Source organism: Ciconia boyciana, chromosome 2, assembly GCF_034638445.1.
Source record: "Ciconia boyciana chromosome 2, ASM3463844v1, whole genome shotgun sequence".
NCBI lineage: Eukaryota > Metazoa > Chordata > Aves > Ciconiiformes > Ciconiidae > Ciconia > Ciconia boyciana.
This window is the reverse complement of record NC_132935.1, coordinates 87,664,311-87,679,947: the sequence shown is the minus strand read 5'-3', so window position 1 is coordinate 87,679,947 and position 15,637 is coordinate 87,664,311.

Here is a 15,637-nt window from a genome sequence, read left to right as displayed (position 1 = left end):
ATTAACATATAGTACATATAAATCAAGAATAACAATATCCAAACTCTTCAGATGGGGACTAGCAATCTTAACAGCACTGGACATGTCCTTAAGGCAACATAAAATACACAAATCATGACTTTTCATTAGTGAAGTATTTTCTCCCAAGGCCATCATAAAAGAAAGTTTATTACACTTACTTGTTGGGATGCAGAGGGAGGCTTTTCTGAAATCTAATTTCTTTATAAAATATACTTGATAAATGGAAATTTTTAAATCTTCCAAGCTGTCTATCCTCACTGATTTTGTTTTCATAAAGAACTTAAGAGGGGTTGAATTTTCCCTGAACTAATAGCTCCTTGAAGGCCTTTGGAGAGTGAGTAGTGAATTAACCAACCTCCAGAGTGATCTAAATCATGAACAACCTCTAGGACACCTGAAGCAAGTAAACTTTCCCTCGCTGCATGCCACAGCTGATGTACAACATCGTCACTTTTGTGAATTGAAACCTAGCTGCCATGGGGCTAACCTATAATTACGTGAGTTCTCTGAAATAGCAGCTACTGTTGGCTGCACAAATCTGGTAACTTAGCTGCTTGTTTGTTGTCTTCTAATTTGCTCACAGAATTCTTAGCCATGTGTCAACTATGAAAAAAAAAAAAAGAAGCAAAGAGTGTTTTAGATGCATTGTTGTGGTCCTAATTAGCAGCAGTTTTGGTAAGCATTTCAGTGTTTGTAAATATTGGTAAAATCACTGCTTATTTCTTTCACAATGTTATTTCAGCTCAAGTGAGCTAATGTGAATCCTTCACCAGTGTTCTCTGAACTAAATGCTGTAAAACAATGATAAGAGCTATTTTCATTGACTGAAAATTTTAAAAGGCATTTTTATTTTAGCTTGAAGAATCCTAAAGGAAAAAAAAAAGTTAAGATACTTGTTAAAATTATTGAATATTTTGTCTACTTTCCAGGCAAAAATATGCCAATGGAATTTCTCTTCGTTTACACACATTAAAATAAATCTCCTCTGTCACTGAACAAAAATCTGTATTTGGTCACACCTCCAGATTCCCTCAAAGTGTATCTAGATCTGTGAATTTAAATTTCCAGCTTAAAGAATATTAAGTTTTTATACTGGTATTCTACAGTACCACAGGTACTTCATCAAATAGTATAAATTATCGGTCTGTATCATATTTTAAATGTAAGACAAAAAATAGCAGAATTGATCAGAGAACTTGTATGGAAGCAGAGTGACAGTGTGATTGGTGGCAACAGTATGTCTCTGTTATTAGACTTCTAGAATTGTTTTTGCTGCTAATGGAATTGGGCATGGCAATCTAAAAGGATTTATTGAAAGATGCCCAGTTCAGGTATTTAGATAATTTCAGTGTATTGGTTTCATGAGAGGTGTCAAATACATTTTCGTGCATGCATGTGACACAATCTGGGAAGCTCATACTTCCCAAGCTCATTTTCAGTTTTCACTTTATTTAATGTCAGCTTTAATTTAATTTAATTTAATTTAATTTAATTTTATTTTATTTACAAATATTTTGTCTCCCCATTAATGACTGTCTTAAATCTTTGGTTTCATTTTATTTGGGGGTTTATAATTTACTGAAAGGAAACCACAGCTGGTATGGAGTATATGCAATTTTTTTTCTGACTTTATTCCTTGATATTTCAGGAAACTGTCATCTGGGGAATGCTTTAAGATATCCTGCTTTACCTGTGTCACAATGTAATACTGAAACTTTTTGTGCTTAAACTCAGGTGACAGTGGTGGTGCTTGTGTGTTCAACTTATTAAGTGAAAGGCCAGGTAAAGCAGGCAGTTTGTGGACCCATTTGAAGGAAAGATTTCTCATGCTGCTAATTCTCAGGGTTGGATTCAGTGACCTAGGTGGTCTTTGTCAGCCCCACATTCCTAAGATTTTCTCATTCAGCGATACTGCAGTGCATTTTTCAAGATAATGTGTGAAATGTTCTCCACATGAATTTAAGAACTGTCAACAACTTTAGCTTTACAGTTTATATTCTCTAACACTGAGTTCAGAAACCAATGGCAGTGCTAACTTGGGACATCAAGTGCCATATTAAAAGTTACTTCACCCTTTCATAGTTCAACCAAATAAATGAACTTGTAGACTAACTTAAACTCCTCCCCAACAGTTTACCACATTTTTGAAATACCAACCTTTGTTCTGAGAGTTCTTTTCGTTTTTCTGTGACCATCATCATCACCAGCTACAGCAGTAGTCATCTTCCTTTGCCATATTTCTAGACATTCAAATACCAGGTCTGCATTAAATATTTTTTTCATCTATTTTAGCTTCTTCAGTATTTTTAACAGGCTGTTTTACTACCTGTAGAAAAAAGATCAGTCCTCTTTAGGTGTTTCCATACACAAATAGTAAGACTTTTTAACCTTTACCTCTTTTTTCATAGTATTAATGCAATCGTCATGGTATTACCACAGAAGAGGATGCATTTAGCAATACACAGGAATATGAAAGGAGGAAAGAGATTTAAAAATGGAAGATGAAACTAAAATATGGACAAATAATTAAAATGTATATCTTTAGACATGGTTTCAGTTATTTCCGTTTTTTAAAACAATATAGGTACTTAACTTGTGGATAGGCTGGTGTACATTTGGGTATTTGGAATATAGGCACTGATGTATAGTAGTACAGAACTGTGCTGGATAGAAAATGTCTTAAGGCTAGCATTTTTCAAAAGGACATGTGTTTCTCACCTAATAAAGGTCTTTCTGATAGATGACTACTCAGTGTTTTGCCATGTGACTTCAGAGCGGTTAGGTTCAGGTACACCACACTGCCCTCATACTTTCAAGAACAGTAATGCTGAAGGTCCATATGTTAGTTAATGCAAAACCACAATCTTTTTTTCTTCCATACTACCTGCACATATTTACATTGCCAGAACAAATAACTTACCTAGAAGACATGTTGGTGCAAAAGACCACCTTGTGTAATCTGTCTAATGCTTTTGTTTTTCTGAATTCTATAGTCTTGTAGTAATGTTAATCTCTGCATATGTTTGCTTTAATGAATTGGCTGTTCTAAAGGCATGAATACAGATCTGATATCCAAGACCTCCTGAATCCTAATTTTGGCTCTTACAGACTGAACGCTCCTGAGTAGGTATGATGTACCTTAGCATTTAAAGCAAGTTTCTGGGTACATTATTTTCACAGGAATATTATGGACACTGCTAATGTTTATAACCATACTTTGAAGCCACATGGTGCTATAACTGCCATAACATGGTGCCCCATCGCAGAAACATGGTGGGATGACTCGCATAACTGGAGTGCGGCGATGGATGGCTATAAACTCTACAGAAGGGATAGGCAAGGAAGGAGAGGCGGTGGGGTAGCCCTATACGTTAGGGAGTGTTTTGATTGTCTAGAGCTTAATGGTGGTGACGATAGGGTTGAGTAAGAATCAGGGGAAAGGCCAACAAGGCAGATATCATGGTGGGAGTCTGCTATAGGCCACCCAACCAGGATGAAGAAGCAGATGAAATATTCTATAAGCAGCTGGGAGAAGTCTCACAATCGCTAGCCCTCACAATCGCTAGTTCTCGTGGGGGACTTCAACTTACCACATGTCTGCTGGAAATACAATACAGCGGAGAGGAAACAGTGTGGGAGGTTCCTGGACTGTGTGGAAGATAACTTCCTGACACAGCTGGTGAGTGAGACAACTAGAGAAAGGGCCCCGCTGGACCTGTTGTTTGCGAACAGAGAAGGACTTGTGAGCCATGTGATGGTTGGAGGCCGTCTTGGGCAGAGTGATCACGAAATGATAAGAGTTTTCGATTCTTGGAGAAGTAAGGAGGGGGCTTAGCAGAACTGCTACCTTGGACTTCCAGAGGGCAGACTTTGGCCTGTTTAGGACACTGGTTGGCAGATTCCCCTGGGAGGCAGTCCTGAAGGGCAAAGGAGTTCAGGAAGGCTGGGCATTCTTCAAGGAGGAGATCCTAAAGGTGCAGGAGCAGGCCATTTCCATGTGCCGAAAGACAAGCCGGCAGGGAAAAAGATCGGCCTGGCTGAACAGAAAGCTTTGGCTGGAACTCAGGGAAAAAAAGGAGGGTTTATGTCTTTTGGAAGAATGGGCAGGCAACTCAGCAGAACTACAAGGATGTTGTTAGGTTATGCAGGGAGAAAATTAGAAGGGCCAAAGCCCAACTAGGACTTAATCTCGCTACTGTGGTAAAAGACAATAAAAAATGTTTCTATAAACACATTAGCAACAAAAGGAGAGCTAAGGAGAATCTCCATCCTTTATTGGATGCTGGGGGAAACATAGTGACAAAGGATGAGGAAAAGGCTGAGGTACTTAATGCCTTCTTTGCCTCAGTCTTTAATAGTAGGGCCAATTGTCCTCTGGGTACCCAGCCCCCCGAGTCAGAAGATAAGGACGGGGACCAGAATGGAGCCCCCATAATCCAGGGATAAATGGTTAATGGCCTGCTACACCACTTAGACACTCACAATGGGGCCTGATGGGCCTGATGAGGCCCACCCAAAAGTACTGAAGGAACTGGCAGATGTGCTCACCAAGCCCCTTTCCATCATTTACCAGCAGTCCTGGCTAACTGGGGAGGTCCCAGTTGACTGGAGATTAGCAAATGTGACACCCATCTACAAGAAGGGCCGGAAAAAGCATCCAGGGAACTACAGGCCTGTCAGCCTGACCTCGGTACTGGGGAAGCTGATGGATCAGATCATCCTGAGTGCCATCACACGGCATATAGAGGATAACCAAGGGATCAAGCCCAGCCAGCATGGCTTTAGTAAAGGCAGGTCCTGCTTAACCAACCTGATCTCCTTCTACGACAAGGTGACCCACCTAGTGGATGAGGGAAAGGCTGTGGATGTTGTCTACCTAGACTTCAGTAAAGCCTTTGACATGGTTTCCCACAGCATTCTCCTGGAGAAACTGGCCGCTCATGGCTTGGACAGGTGTACTCTTCTCTGGGTAAAGAACTGGCTGGATGGCCGGGCCCAAAGAGTGGTGGTGAATGGAGTTTACTCCAGTTGGCGGCCAGTCACAAGTGGTGTCCCCCAGGGCTCTGTGTTGGGGTCAGTCCTGTTTAATATCTTTATCAATGATCTGGACGAAGGGATCGAGTGCACCCTCAGTAAGTTTGCAGACGACACCAAGTTGTGCGGGAGTGTTGATCTGCTTGAGGGGAGGAAGGCTCTACAGAGGGATCTGGACAGTCTGGATCAATGGGCCAGGGGCAATTGTATGAGGTTCAACAAGGCTAAGTGTGAGGTCCTGCACTTGGGCCACAACAACCCCATGCAACGCTACAGGCTTGGGGAAGAGTGGCTGGAAAGCTGCCTGGCAGAAAAGGACCTGGGGGTTCTGGTTGGCAGCCGCCTGAATATGAGCTGGAAGTGTGCCCAGGTGGCCAAGAAGGCCAACAGCATCCTGGCTTGTATCAAAAATAGTGTGGCCAGCAGGACTAGGGAAGTGATTGTGCCTCTGTACTCGGCACTGGTGAGGCCACACCTCGAACACTGTGTTCAGTTTTGGGCCCCTCACTACAAGAGAGACATTGAGTTGCTGGAGGGTGTCCAGAGAGACACAATGAAGCTGGTGAAGCGTCTAGAGCACAAGTCTTATGAGGAGCGGCTGAGAGAACTGGGGTTGTTTAGCCTGGAGAAAAGAAGGCTCAGGGGAGACCTTATTGCTCTCTACACCTACCTGAAAGGAGGTTGTAGAGAGGTGGGGGTCAGTCTCTTCTCCCAGGTAACAAGTGATAGGATGAGAGGAAATGGCCTCAAGTTGTGCCAGGGGAGGTTTAGACTGGATATTAGGAAATTTTACTTCACTGAAAGGGTTATCAAGCATTGGAACAGGCTGCCCAGGGAAGTGGTTGAGTCACCATCCCTGGAAGTATTTAAAAGATGTTTGGATGAAGTGCTTAGGGACATGGTATAGTGGTGGTCTTGGTAGTGTTAGGTTTACGGTTGGACTCGATGATCTTAAAGGTCTTTTCTAACCTATACGATTCTGTGATTCTGTGATAACTTCGAGTTATTCCTACCTATAGCTTCTAGATTTCCTAGTTATTAAATTTGCATTGTATATCTGCTTTTTGTGCTTATTTAATCCATAAGAGCACAACAAATACATTGCAACATCACTATCAGTTTGTAGCTTAGACATAAATAATTGCATACTTTCATTGCTTTAAATCTGTGCTTGAAATTATGGGAATTCTTAACTATTATCTAATCAGATTTATCATTCTGGTCTTGGACCTAGATAGCTGTTGTGTCTGTATAAGCAGTTGCACGTGTAACAAGCCAGATCAGGAAGCTAAATTATTAATTCTGAGGGATCAGTTCCTTGATCTGAGAAGCTGCATAAATTGCTGGTGCTCAAACACAGGAATGCAAGAAACACCAGGCTAGAGGCAGAAAGAGGAAGCTGGGGCTGTCCTTTTTTACAAAAGCTTAAATTTATGTTACAATTAAGTGGATGCTCTTAGTACAGTCCCATTAGGGATTAAGTAGTGCAACAGATTCCAAAACTGACCAGACCTCCCCATGTTACTGCATATTTATATCTGCATGTCTTATAAAAATCTCAAAATGTCAAGTGCCTGTTGGTATTTTAGACTTTTTCTGTCTGTGTACTATATGTATATGGTTTATCATGTTAAATTAAAGAATGTCATATTTATGTATATGCCTTTTCTGAGATATTTGCTACCTAAATGTCTTTATTGTCACGTCTTTATTTGCGTATGTGTCTGTTCCCATGCATATATAAACATAACTTTTTGTAGCTATACTGACTATACTTCTGTGGCATTCACTCATCATTCCATGCAAAACCTTTTACAGACTTGTTTTACTGTGTTCCCTATTACAACAGCTGTACAAAACATAAGAGCTGTACAGACTCTTTAGGGAGCATAGCAATTAAAAGCACAGTCCCCATGTCAACATCTCAAAAAAAGACAAAACAAAAAACTTAATACCATTTAGTTGCACTATCACTTAGAGAAATCTAACATTAGTACAACATGCACTTTCAAATACTTAAAACCAACCCAATAAATAAAACAATGATTTTTAATTAATCGTAGAAGTGCCCCATGCTGTTAATTGGACCAGCTAATTTACCACAGTGCTGTCAGGCAAATACCTTTTACATATGCTATTTCACATATTGAAAGTGCCATTGCTGAAGAAATTGTTTTATTTATATCACCTATCATAGCAATTCAAAAGCAATTTCCTGAAGTATTTTACTTAAAAGAGTTCAAGATAGCTGTTATCTCTTCCAAAAACAGGTACTTTGCAGTAAAAGTATACTTTGGGTCATTAGAGTTCTTTTGCTTTTCATTTTGACTTTTTCATTCAGAGGGATTTGGGGTTATAAGTATTGAAATAGGAAACTGTTGATAATAAAATAATTTACTTTTATAAAACCTAATTTCAATGTTTTGTTGTGGAAGCTTTCTGTTTCGTTTTGTGAGTTTCCAATTTTCCATTAAAATTGTTCAATCAAAACTCTGTTTTGTTTCTCAGAAAAAACATTAGTGAGAGAAAGATTTTTTTCCCATCTCCTACCTTTCCAACTGTTAAAGCCAAGTAATAGATCACCTGACAGTGTCCCTAGTGATACTCATACTGGATTTATTTTTTCCCTTCTCTTTCCAGGCCAGTACACAAAATACATCACTTGGTTAATTTGGCACTGAACAAGATAGGATTGAAGATGGCTTCAGACCAAAAGGAACAGTAGAAATCTAACTTTGCATAGGCCTGAAGAGCATCAATATTAACTATGTATGTTAATTACATGAACCTTTGTCATGGTTTAACCCCAGTAAGCAGCTGAGCCCCACACAGCCACCCGCTCACTCCCCCCACTGTGGGATGGGGAAGAGAATTGGAAGGATAAAAGTGAGAAAACTCGTGGGTTGAGATAAAGACAGTTTAACAGGTAAAGCAAAAGTTGCATATGCAAGGAAAGCAAAATAAGGAATTCATTCAGTACTTCCCATTAGCAGGCATCTCCATGGAGACGGAGATGGAGATGGCAGGCATCTCCATCAGCCATCTCCAGGAAAGCAGGGCTCCATCACACGTAATGATTACTTGGGAAGATAAATGCCATAACTATGAATGTCTTACCCTCCTCCTACTTCCCCCAGCTTTTATTGCTGAACACAACATCATATGGTGTGGGATGTCCCTTTGGTCAGTTGGGGTCAGCTGTCCCAGTTGTGTGCCCTCCCAACTTCTTTTGCACCCCGAGCCTACTCACTGGTGGGGCAGTCTGAGAAGCAGAAAAGGCCTTGATGCTGTGTAAGCAGTGCTCAGCAATGGCTAAAAAAATGAGTGTGTTATCAACACTGTTTCCAGCACAAATCCAAAACATAGTACCATACCAGCTACTATGATGAAAATTAACTATATCCCAGACAAAACCAGTACAACCATGAATCTCTGAATGCAAAGCATAAAGAAGTATTAGAAAAATGTTCCTTGAAGCTCCTGATCTTCCGGAAAGTTGTTTGAAAAGATACTGGAATTCTCTGGATCAGTAGCTCCTTTTCAGTGTGGATAAGGACTCTGTTATATTGCCCTGAAACAACAGAAAGGAACCTTCCAGCTCTGAAATTTGCATAGCTACTTGTACAGGGGGGTTTTTGTTTCTTTTTTTCTTCTTCAGCTGTTTCCCAGGATTTGTGAAAAAGAGCCAGTGAAGAGCTTTCTGCCAACTTACGGTAACTTGGAAGTTCATTCACCCTGAGGTTATTTCCAGGAAAGAAAAGCCATTTTAATGTAGACAATATCAGATCCATGATTTTTTAATCATTTCATTCTACATTTGTTCAGTGTTATACACAGACATGTGCAGAAGTTATAGCATACATCATTGCCTTACAGCATTCTTTTATAGAAATATGAATCTCCTCTCTATAATATTTGCAAACTACTTGGTTTTCTATTAAAAAGGCAATTTTGAAACAGTTTCCTGTTTGTTTTCTATCTTAAAAGAAATCACAGCCTTATATCACTTTTGTCTTATATCTCTTCCAGTCCCAATACTTTGTTGGTGAAGATCCAGGCATGCCAGCCATTGACAACTGAGAATAACTCATTTCTTAAATTTGCCCCTGAAGTAAAGAAAACAGGGCAATCCTTCTGGAAGCCCTAGCAACAGCTCACTTCCTGCTCTATGGCAAGACTGGTTTTCCTCCAACTTGCTAGAAAGTAAATTATTCATTCTAATGGCTGGGTAAGTGAATAACACTAGTCTGTTCTGTGATAAAAGATAAGATTATAAAAAAGAAATATATTTATGGAATTTTGTAATAAAGATATTGCCACCAACTATTATAAGTACCATGTAACTGGTATCATCCTAAACTGCATCTTTTCTACACAATTCAAACATAATTTGAGGTCGAATATGATTTTCTTTTAATAAATCTGTTTTAGTAGTACGTTCAACCTGTCTACCAAAAAATTTCTTCCTTCTTCTTCTGAAGGGGCATTTCAGTTCAGCGCCTATTACTTTTTTATTATTATTATTATTATGCACATCTTTCACTGTTCTCAGAAACAGTGTATGTAGATCTAATGCTATGTAAGTAATTTTTTTTCTTCTTCCTTACCCCCTCTTCTAGTCATGAACGCTGATCTTCAACTGAAAAATGTATTTCCCATTTTACTTCCTGTTTTTGTAGATACTGGAAAATATTTTTATATATGTACTTAAATTGGTTGCAAAGCTTTTCTCATCTGTGCCTAAGATATCATTAAGAGTCTTTGAGATGATACAAGATCTTTCACATATAAACAAAGATATATTATTTTCTAAAATAAAAGAAAATGATTGGTCAAATAAGTCTCAAATTTATGTTGATTCATTCACTAGGAAAAAATGTAGTGCACAATTCATACAAATGGAAATGTGAGGCATAACTGCTTCTCTTTGCTGCAGGGGTGAAAGCCTGAAAATACCATAAAAGGCTTTATAGATGACCTTGGATGTTCAAGGCTGATAATATGGCAAAAAATTGTCAAAATATTTTGCATTTACCAAGTTCTTATGCAAAAAAAATTCTGAAGATTTGCACCTAATATCTGAACTTTTTCCAGGGGAATAATGCAGATGGCAAGGCAGATCAAACTTATAAAAATGCGAAGCATGCAAAAAGACAGATGTAGCATGGTACAAGTAGAGAAAACATAAAGAATTGTACCTGCACAAAACTAATCTATAGTAAGCTAAAAAGGAGCTTAAAAATGACTGAATTATCTGATTTAAATCACAAAGGTGGCAAAGGAGAACATTAAACTAGATTAAGCTAGTCTGCAAAACCAATAATAATATGATCAATAAATTTAAGTTAAAAAGACACTTGGAATCTTCCTGTTAAAACAAATTATGGTGATAGCCCAAGCAGGTATAAATGTTGCCCATTTCGTGGGATTTACTGTCTTGAACACTGGCATTTAAGATCCACATTCAGCTACTTTTAAAATTGATCGAGGACAAAGATGTCTTATTTTTATTAGGACTTGGAAGAGATTAGTCCAAACCTGAATTGAAACATTTGTTTCTCAGTCTGCTGTGTTGAAAAATAAGGATAACACTACTGATCTATCTGATAGGGATATACTAAGTATTTGCACAGGGCTTTAGAAATTCCAGGTCTCAGGGCAATAGTAAGAATTAACTTCAATAAAATCAAAAAATGCTGAACAGAAATAAAAGTGTAAAGATGTATGAAAACACCAAGTCTTTCTTCAGTGAAAAAAACACCATAGCAGTAACTCACCAGGAAGCAAGAGTAATATATCAGTGTGAATGTTAAGTTGTATATAAATCCTCCAATAGAAAACTTCTGAGATTCAAATAGGTTACTTTATCAGTTATAGACTGAAGAACGTCCAGTTTAAAGACAGCAGCACAATCCAGTGTTTTTATTCCTCCTGAAGTTTAAAGCTTTGTTATACAGAGACTCAAATCTTGGAGATTATTTTATGATAATGAAATCAGATAGCTAATTTCTAAATTATATCATGAATAAAGTAATGTATAAATAGCATTTTTCATTACCTAATTCCTTGGTCTTCAATCACAAATGACAAATATTCTATCTGAGATCTTTTTACCCATTAACAATTCTCTCTACTTGTACTGTAATATATATAAAGGCTGCAAAGAACTGAAATGACACAAGGGAATACTGAGAAAAGCTAAATGAGCAAGGAAATCTATATTGCTTTCAAGCATATCTGAGGGAGGTCTTGGGTGTTTCCATGGTTATATTCTGTTCTACCATTGCTTATGGAGATTCAGTAAATGAGTTACATTTGTGTTAACAGGATATTAGCACAAACAACTATTAAAATTATATATTATATTATTGCAGTCCACAAGGAGAGGAAACACAAAAGATAAAAAAAAGGGAAGTTCTGAGAAATCTGAAGAATCCAAAGTAAAAGATGGTTTTTGCTAAGGTCTACCATTTTGCTTGCATAGAGGGTAGTCCTAGTAATTGATTAGATATTATTTTCTCAGAATTATAGAAAAAGAATCTCCAAAACACATATCAGACACTGAGATGAGGAAATTTACAAGATTTAATAACTACAGGTACATTATTTGCATGAATAACAGGACAGTAACTCATCAAGAACTAACAAGATAATTAAGTTAATTTTTTATGTTATCTTTCATTAAGTTGCTGTCAGAATCTGTGCTTCAAAACATAATTAGTTTCACTTTAAGGACATGTAGACAGAAAAAAGTGGAAAAAAGTCTTTTATCAAGAACAAAATAAACTTGTCAGGATTTTTAGGAAGGACAGGTAGGGAACTATAAGAGGGATAGTAAAGCAGCTCCTTGACTGAAGTGGCCCATTGTGAAACATGGGATCTGAGAGTTTGTGAGTCAAGATCAGAGGGTAAGTAGCAATGCACTGTTGTGGTGAGGATCCATCACAAACTTCCGCAAGAGGAGGGAATGGATGAGCCTTTTTGTACACAACTATTAGAAGTCTCATGATCTCAAGACCTCATTCTTTTTGGTGTTTTCAACCATACAGTCAGCTGCTGGGAAGAAAACACAGCACTGTGCAAGCAATTCAAGAGGTTCCTAGATTATGCTGGTGATTATTTCCCAAGGCAAGTGCTAGAGGAGTAAGCTACTCTCACGCTTTACTTGTCCTGGTGCTCACAAATAGGGACTTCATAACCATGAACTGATTGAGTTCAGAATCTAGAGAAAGGATCTGGGAAGCTAAGCATTATAATTTAGACTCTGGACTTACACCAGAGAGCAGCCTTCAGTTTACTTAAGGAATTGCTAGGCAGAATACCCTGAGAAATTGCCATGAAGTAGAAAGGTGCCTGTGAGAGATGGCTTATTTTATTTAAAAAAAAAAAACAGAGAGAGAGAAAAAAAAAAAAAGAGAGAGTGTGTTTATAAACAAACTATTTCAGTGGTCAGGAAGACCAAGGATTTCACCAGAAGGCCCACCCTATTATATAAAGACCTTCATGAAGAACTAAAATGCATCCAAGATTTGGAAACAAGGACAGGCAACAAAGAAGGAGCATAAAAGTATTGGTTGGACACTTGTGCATGGAATCAGAAAAGCTGAAGACTCACTGAAGTTAAAATGAGATAGTGTCATGAAGTGTAACAAGGAGGAAATCTTCAAGATATGCATAAGAAAAGAAAATTCAGGGAAGAGACAGTTCTGTTGCTAAACAGGGGAGAGAAGCTAGTGGTGGACAATGTGGAAAAGGCTAAACTACTCTGTGCCTTTTTTGCTTCTGTTTTCATAGATGAAGTCTGGTCACAGAAGTGAGAAAGCAACAGTTTAGGGATGTGTTCAGATCCATGGGACCAGATGGAATTCACCTGAAAGTGCTGAAAAAGTTTTCTGATGTGATTGTGAAGCCTCTGCTTAGCAACTACAAAAATTCATAGCAAATGGGGAGCATCCCACGTAACTAGAAAGAGGATGATATTGGACTTACCTATCCTCAAGTAATACAAAAGGGATGATCCAGGGACCTGTCAGCCAGTCAGCTTCACTTCAGTCCTTGGAGAAATCACAGAGTACCTTCTCCTGGAGTTCATTTCCAGGCATGTGAAGTAAACGAAGGTAATTAGGAAAATTTTATGCGGATTTACCAGGGAAAAAGCATGTTTTACCAACCTTATTGTGTTTATGGTGAAATGACTGTCTGAGCAGATGAGAAGGATTCGGTAACCTCTACTCCAATAAGGCTTTTGTCCCCTACAGCCTAAGTTATTGTAAGCTTCTGTGAAAAGGAAGTAAATATATTTTAATATCTATGATTTTTCCTTTTGGTTGCCTTTTCCATATACCATCTAAATAGTTCAAAGCATTTTCGTGACAGAAGTAATAATTTTACCTTTCTTTCTAAGTTATTTCAACCTTTTTTCTTTACTTTCAGGTAAAACTTTTTTCATTGCAGAAACAAATATTTGCAAGTCTAATTAAATGTAGAATTTGATATGTTCATAACTATTCACACAACATTTGCCAAATTCTGAACATTCTTATATATTTATGAATGCCTAAAAATTATTTGCCAGTTTGTATAATGCTGTTAAAATTTGCATTTTTTTAAATCATTGACTGCTGGGTAATTATTATTGCAAGTACTCCAACTAAATTAAATTAGACTACCTCTGTAAATAAAGTTATTTTTTTCTGGGTGTAGGGTCAAAGTTTTAATCAATGCAGAAAAAAATTATTAGACTGAAATAAATAAATTATTGTGCTGAGTACTTGGGGAACACTAAGATTCAAAGAAGCAAATAAACCTTCAAATGACATGATTAAAATAAATTACTTTTATGTTTATTTAGAAATAAATATGTTTACGTTTCATTCTCTAAAAATAAATCCATACATCTCTATAGTTTAAAATGTATAGAAATTGATAAATATATAATTAATTTATTTAAATTGATTTTTTGTCTCTTATAAATACAATGTCTTTAAGAAGCTGCCTGAATATGTATAGAACTTTTCTGTCCTTAGAATTGAGTACCATGCACATTTGATTGACCAATATGAAAGACTTAAAATAAAAAGTAAGGAAATAAGCTGTAAAATTGCCATTAAGAGAACATTCAAGATTTAATAAAACAGTAGAGAGACATGATATCCATCTTAAACATTTTCACCTTATCCTTATTTTACTTTTTTTTTGTCTTCTGAGATTTAAAATGCTGTCCCATTCAGAAAGAATGGCTGTTAAACGAGCACTGTCTTAACAGGAAGATATAGCTTTCGTATCTCCTTAGAACTGTTTGCTGATTTCAGGACCAAAAATGCATCTGCACAATTTTTAATCCTGTTATTCCCAGAGAGTCAACACAGTTAAAAGAGAACAACTCTAGTTCTGTATTACCTCCTTCATCAGCAGAACTACCCTGTAAGTTCGAATCAGTTCCTGTAAAATCCATTGAAGGTAGGTTTGCAGGCATATTCCTAGTAACATACCTCAGAAGACAATGTGTGGCACAGTGTTTCCACTGACATAAAAAAGGAACCTAACTGTATCTGAATTCTCTGTAAGTTGATAACTGATAATGAAAAAAGAACAGTTTAACATAACATAACAGTTATGAGTTTTGCCTCGCTGACTTAATTCCATAGTTATATTTTTAGTAGCTTTCAAAAGTAGAGTAGAAAGATGGGACTTTTGTGTTATAGGCTTAATTTTCTTTAGTGTATTTATTTAATTATTTGTGTGATTTTCCTCTACACATCTAGATTAATATGGAACTGAATACTTTAAGGACCCTATCCTCTGCACAATAAATGAATAAAAAGAATGAAAATATTTGAGGGTTAAGCTCTTTGAGCCATGTGGTGTCTCTCTATATACAATTTTTAGTACATTGAATGTGACAGCAGTGGACATAATAAAAGACATGATCCTCCCTTAGACGAGGGAGCAAAACAAGTAAAACAGTCCAAGACGTGAAGATATAACTAGTGTGTGACAGACTAAGAAAGTAAGGCTGAGTCAGAAAGGACAAGTGTCTCAATGCAGACTAGCAATCAGTAATGACAAGAAAGAATCATTCTCAACTGCTACAAGTTAGCTAAACCCAGGCGCAGTCCTGTTCACCATTCTTGTTTTCTTGTGATCCTGCTAAACAGTTCACGGGAAACAGATAGCTGGTTATACATCCTGCCCCTCTATCCACCTCTGAGGTCGCTAGAGCCGTGACTCATTGCAACAGGGCTACTTCATCCATCTTTCTGTCATTGCAAATTCTGAGCTTAACATGAAGGAAATTCCCAGTGGGCAGTTGATGATTGACAGCAAAGAACGGGTAGGGTTAGCTGTCCCATATGTGCTACAAGCTGATCCAGTTTCTGTTCCTTGAACTGGCATCTTAAAAGGGTACAATGGTATATTGCTACTAAATTACTGCCACAACTGCTATGAAAAAGTAATAAATTAGTGCAATATATCACCACTCTGTCAAACAGATAATGGCAACAAGTAGGATGAGGCTCAGTATGTCTAGGATTCAACATACAGCTAAACTAGCTCAGGAATATGGAAAAAATGCATGCTT